We start from the raw sequence: 6,577 nt of genomic DNA on the forward strand, positions 1-6,577 counted from the left end.
CTGGATTGTTCGCAAGAGATATGCGTAATTATATGCGTTTAAGGTGACGGTAATTATTATTCACTTTTTGTTCAAATTTGCACTGTTGAAGGAGTTTATATGAAGATAAAAATAAAATAATTATTGAGTTGGCCTAGAAAGATTTGAGTCAAGTTGTACCAACTAAAAGGACAAGGACGAAAACATATTTTAAAACATAATGCCGTATATAAACCATGGAAGTGTCATCAAAACCACAAGGATAAGTAGATAACTATACCTGAGCAGAAAATGTGTAATTTCCATAATCACGGAGTTAAGTAGACTAAAGTATTTGAGTTAATTTGTAATGTGCTTGACACGACGTTTAAATTAACGTCAAAATGTTTACCAAATTCAAATGCGTTTTCGCACTGTACTTCATATTTCATTAAAAAAAATTGCTCAAATTCGACCTCACAGATGGATGCATCAAGTCTTTGTCATTCAAAATAATACTTTTATATACTTTAGCAGTTATGGGCCCCAAAGTTTCCATAATTCCTAAGGTTACGACCACCCTTAAGCAAAGTGTCATAGTGATGTACTACCCGTACTGTTCTTTCGGGAACTGCCCATTTAGTCCGAAAGTTTCACGCCGCTCCCCACAGCACCTCTACTAACCCCTCCCAGATGTTGAAGCCAACATGTTTAAGCGTCACTAGAAGCGCTACAAAGGAGCCACGCCCGCATGCAACGCCCCATACCTCCACGGGCAAAGCAACACACGGCTAACCCGCATAGGTGCAAAAAAAAAAAAAAATCAGCACCTGTTCCCAGAGACAATGGCAGAAAGCATAAAACATGAAATTGAGTGAGTGAAGGAAATTTTCATAAACTTAACTTAGGATTGGTTTTGAAGGTTCATTTATCAAATCCAGTAGTAAAAGATGGTATATTTACTCACGTATTCACCGGGCGTATTCAGCATGTTCAGTGACGTTTCTATGATAATTCTATATTCTATGATCTTCCTCAGACTGGCAACCCATACCACTGCTCACTGTACTTTTGGCGAACGCCATAGGGGGCGTGGTGATGAGTTGGTCAAAGATGTTATGTAACTTGTAGGCCCCCTCGTCTTTATTGAGAATATTGTCACCTCTCCACCTAATCAAGATAGCTTCCTTGAGCCATCTTGTAGTTTTGTCCGACTCTCTGTCTATAACTTTTGCCTGATCCCATTTAATGTTGTGGTTTGTATCCACGACATGATCAGTGATAGCAGATTTATGTTGATCCGCGATGGAGGACTTGCGAGTCGCCCTGGTGTATTGCTTAAGTTCAAACTTTTGCACCTCCTTTTGATGTTCCTGGAGTCTTACACCAAATGAGCGTCCCGTTTCACCAATGTATGATTTTGGGCAATCCGCGCATGGGATTTCGTAAACTGCTTCAGCTTTTTGAAGGGGGTCTAATTTGTCCTTTGGGTGGACTAACATATTGCGTCATGTTCTGTGTAGTTTGCTGGCTGTTGACCCGGCTGTTGAGAAACCGTGTTTCCGAAAAATACGCGTTCTGTAAGCCCCGCAACATAAGGGACCACAACAAGGCCTTTGGACTTATCAGCTTCGTTGGTCTTGGTGTTTTTCTTAGGTTTAGGATTGTTTTTGTCATGTTTGACTTTTTTCACAGCCCAGTCGGGGTAGCCACACATTGACAAGGCTTTGTGGATATGTTGCTCTTCTTGCTCTTTGTCATCCTCCTCTGTCACAATGGAATCACTTCTATCTAATAAGGTCCTGATGACACCAAGTTTCTGGTGGAGCGGGTGAACTGCAGATACTGGTCAGTATGAGTACTTTTCCTGTAAATGCAGAGTTTAACCGAACCGTCAGGTTTCCTTATTATGAGAGTGACAAGAAAGGGTATTTTCCCTTCGTTTTCCTGTTCATTCTGGAGGGATCTGTCTTATTAAGATGATAGGTGAGATTGTCAACTTCACCCTTAATTTCTACATGTTCTAGGACGTCATCGACGTATCTCTTCCACATGCGGGGACGGCAAGTTATGGGAGCTGTAGAAATAACCTTTTCTTCAAGCCATTCCATGAAGATGTTGCAGCCTATTGGACTCAGAGGGCTCCCCATAGCCATACCAAAACATTGGCGAAAGATCTGACCACCATAGCTGAAATATGCGACGGAAACTAAACTGAACTCTGTCAGATCTATTATATCGTCGATGGTAAGCAGAGTTCTGTTTTTTAGATCTTTGTCCTGAGCATGCCTCTCACGGATAATTTGGAGAGTAAGGTGAATTGGGTTGGTGAATAGAGCAACAGCGTCATGAGAGTTCAGAATCTCATCCTCCTCGATGGTGATATCTTACAGATCATCGGCTAAGCTTTTGGAGTTGAGAACGTGATGTTCAGAGTTTCCAACTAAGGGAGCGAGAATGTCAGTAAGTGACTTTGCAACATTGTAACCGATCGACCCAGTGAAGTCAACTATAGGACGCAGAGGAGTCCCCTCTTTATGTATCTTGGGACTACCGCACTGAAAACTTAAACTAGTCAATTACAGGCTGGACTAGCTTTAAACTAGTCAAACTGGTTAGTCAAGCCTGCTTGACTAGCTTAAGCTTGTATTTCAACCTAGTCAAGCCTGCTGGACTAGTTTTCAGCCAGCTGGACTAGTTTTTGATTAGTCCAGCTGGCTTGACTAATGTGATTTGACCTGCTGGACTAGTTTTAAGGATTGACTATAGCTTTGGTTAGTCCAGCAGGAAGTTAGTCAAGACGCCTGCTTGACTAGCTTAAGCTAGTCAATTTGCCAGTAGTCTGTGGTATGCGACCTCTGACCCAACTGAAATCTGTAAGCGGGGAAACATACATTTTGTAACCGTCAACTGCTGAGGTCAACTGGATACTGCTGTCACTTCACTATACAGAGAAACACTCTCAAGTTTTTGCCACAAAATGTCCTGGAATTAATTCATCAAGATTTTGTAGAACATGAAGGTAAGTCTTGCTTTGTGTTGATGTATGTAAGGTTGCAATTTGTTATGATATTACATCAGAAACACAAAAATAGTATCAGCTCAGAATGCCAGTCACTAACCCTATATAATCATGATAATATGCACTATGTACAGCAGTGGTAACAGCACAATACAACATGCATACGTACTACTAGTAATTTTGTTGTTTATAGCAATCATGTGTGCACTATGATATTCTACAATGTACTTGCAATTGGCATGATTGGGCCTTGGTCATCAATTTTAGTGTAAGTTCAAGTCTTGGCACCTTTATAATGATATAAAGGTATTGGTAAGCTAGCTGATGAGCCCAGATCCTCCAAGTTAAATTAGGGACTGCCTGTGTGGACAGTGTGTAGGCCTAATTATATATTATAACATAAGCCACCACTGGGGATGGGGGTAAAGTTGTGTACCGGTAATGTTTTTGCTACTTTATTGTTTGTTGCTATAATTTATTCTAAATGAATTAGAAGAAAACTACTTGGAATAAAGTGAAATGAAATTGGGAGAGGGGGGTGTTGGCTAGCCGAAAGGGGGGGGGGAGCAATTTTGGCACACATTCATGGGGCACCTTTTAAAGAAAATGATATTAAAAGCCGTAGGAAACAGTACGGAAATGCTATGTAAATTTTCCCGCTTGCAATATGTTTGCAAAATTGGATCCCAAAATTTGGCATATAGGGGGATTTTGGGTAGGCCAAGGGGGGGGAGGCAAGCATTTTGGGGCATGCCATTTGGAAATTCCTCAAGGGGCTCTCAACTAAGAAATGCTATGTGCATGGTCTGCAAAATTATTAATTATCACTTTCTTTTAATAACAACCACGACCCAAACAATATCTACAGTCAACAGTTTGTCAAATTATACCATTTTAATGTCATGTATTTTTTTTCATATAGGTTCTGTTCCTTTTTTGACGATGCAACTGTGAAGCTTGAAAGACTCAACATATACAGTCTGTAGGATTTCACTCAAATAACAAAGGTAATTGAAAAATGTATGACCAGATGACAGCCTCATCCCCCTACTGTTATAAATATCTTATCAAAATGAAGAATTTTTTTGGCATCAGAAGAAAGCTTATATATTATAACCCCAAGTGAAATTTTATGCCTGAAATATGTTTTTAAGTTTAGCATGTTTAAATGTTGTAAACTGTGGTTACCACACATATGGATCTCAGTGGCGGCACCTGGATTTTGGGTGGGGGTGGGGGATGGGGGAGTAAATTTCAGGGAGGGGGGGGGGGACAAAATCAACACATTTTGGGTTAAATTGCTGCAAAAAGTGAAAATTTGAGGGACCAAGAAAAATATGGGGGAGCAAATGCCCCCGTATTGCCTCAACTATTGGTTTTATGGCCATTGTGAAACACATTTTTGCTGCTAAATGTTAAAACTGCTACTAGTGCAATTTAACTCAAAAGTCATCACGAAGAAATCAGAAATTAGTGTGATGCCAGCCTCAATGTGAGGTATCTTCAAAACACAACAGAATGTCAGAATCTGACCATGCCCTTTAAGACAGTACGCTATATTTTGTAAACACTGTCCCTGGTGGTGGACTCTAAAAAATGCGGAAAAATACATGACCAACCAAAATTTCGGAGGTGTAAGAACTTCCTTAAATTTTGGTGGTTTAATTGGTGGGACTATTACGGAACCCCCAAAGTGACATGGAAGAAAAAAAACTTGGGGCCCGAGATTGTAACTTGGGGCCCCGACATCGTAACTTGGAGTCCAAGTTAGTAACTCAGGGCCCCGCAATACCATCTCGGATTCTCGGCTTAGTAAGTCGGGGCCCGAGTTACTATCTCGGACCCGAGTTACTCAGTTGGGGTCCCGAGTTACTAATTCGGGGCCCTGAGTTACTATCTCGGGCCCCAAGTTACTATCTCAGGGCCACAGGTACTATCTCGTGCCCCAAGTTACTATCTCAGACCCCGAGTTACTAAGTCGGGCCCCAAGTTACTATCTTGGGGCCCGAGTTACTATTTCGGGCCCTGATGTACTATGTCGGACCCTGAGTTACTATGACGGGACCCCGAGTTTCTATGTCGGGACCCCGAGTTTCTATGTCGGGACCCCAAGGGACCCCTGAGTTACTATCTCGGGCCCCAAGTTACTATCTCAGGGCCTGAGTTACTATCTCAGACCCCGAGTTACTATCGCGGGGCCACAGGTACTATCTCGTGCCCCAAGTTACTATCTCAGACCCCGAGTTACTAAGTCGGGCCCCAAGTTACTATATTGGGGCCCTGAGTTATTATCTCAGGGCCCCGAGTTACTATCTCGGGGCCCTGAGTTACTATCTCTGGGCCGCGAGTTACTAAGTCAGACTCCGTTTTTTTCCTTCCATATCACTTTGGGGGCCCGTAGACTATACATGTATCAAACTGTAAATAAAGTTCTCGCTGACACAAAATATTTTTTCAGAAAACTGCCAGATGTGAAAGCAGGAATATTCATTTTGCCTATTAAAGTTTAACTAATAGTAACTTTTTGTATAATTTGCTTTCAGGTGCTGCTGAAATGTAACCCAACTGTGGTAGAAATAGACTTCCAACAATTGCAACTCATCAAGAAGAAAATGCTGTTCATCAGCCATGCAAAATAACGAGTTAAGACGTTACACAAACAAGTAGTGTGAAAAAAGAACCTTGCACTAATTTTGCCTGTCAAAGATGGATTTATCTGAATCATGCACATGAAACTTGTCTGATTGATTTGACAAACATTCAAAATGGATTCATCAAAACTTTTGATTGTGGTGACTTCATTATTGTGAATATGAGTGACAAACTTTAATGACTATTTTTCTCACAATCAGGCATTAAAAAATTATACAATGCCCTTTCCGACCAGCGGTGGTCCGCTATCTCTAAGGACCACTATCTCTAAGGTTCGCTTTCTCTAAGGTTAGCAAATTGTAGATTTTAAAAAAGGGACATCATGAGTTTGTTTGCTGGATGACTATGCAATGACGTCACTGCCATATCAGGGAGAAAAATGGTATCATACCTATCCATGATGCTTATTATGTATGTTAATTTGTATGACATCTGGATAGACTCTATACTGTGAATTGTAATCAACATGATCAATATTAATGTTTTTAATCTGTCAAACCAAGCTGTTTTAAACAAAAAACAGTTAAGGTTTTGACATATTAAATACATTTATAATTAGTTATTTATTTATTTCATAAACAGAAATCTTTGTAATTTATGTTTAAGGCTTTTATAATATGAAGAGTTGGGTATCATAATGTTGGATGCAAGATAAGAATGTCATAAAGTTTTTTCTAATGTTATTTTGGACTTTGAATTGTTTCTTATTTCAGAATCTATTGTGTCCAAAAGAGGATAGGATACAGTCTGTGGTGGGTACTAGGTAGGCAGATGAAATGAGACAACATGGTCAGAAGAGAAAATCAAAATCCTCGCCAACATGCAGGTCTAGTTCTGTACTAATTATTGGTGCTTGCTTTTGCTTCATATTTCACTATTTATGCTGCATGATTCAAGATTATCTATGGAATAATTCTTGTAAATTCATGCAGGGAAGCAATAAGC

At 40.3% G+C, this 6,577-nt stretch overlaps 1 long non-coding RNA gene across 1 annotated transcript; it reads left to right on the plus strand.

Moving 5' to 3' along the window:
- The first annotated feature begins 2,745 nt into the window (after positions 1 to 2,745).
- LOC140169637 (uncharacterized) lies at positions 2,746 to 5,916 on the plus strand. The gene is made up of 3 exons (XR_011861374.1): positions 2,746 to 2,980; positions 3,903 to 3,987; positions 5,524 to 5,916. It is a non-coding gene; the product is annotated as an uncharacterized lncRNA (long non-coding RNA).
- The last annotated feature ends 661 nt before the right edge of the window (positions 5,917 to 6,577 follow it).

The sequence above is a fragment of the Amphiura filiformis genome, chromosome 14 (genome assembly GCF_039555335.1).
Source record: "Amphiura filiformis chromosome 14, Afil_fr2py, whole genome shotgun sequence".
Taxonomy (NCBI): domain Eukaryota; kingdom Metazoa; phylum Echinodermata; class Ophiuroidea; order Amphilepidida; family Amphiuridae; genus Amphiura; species Amphiura filiformis.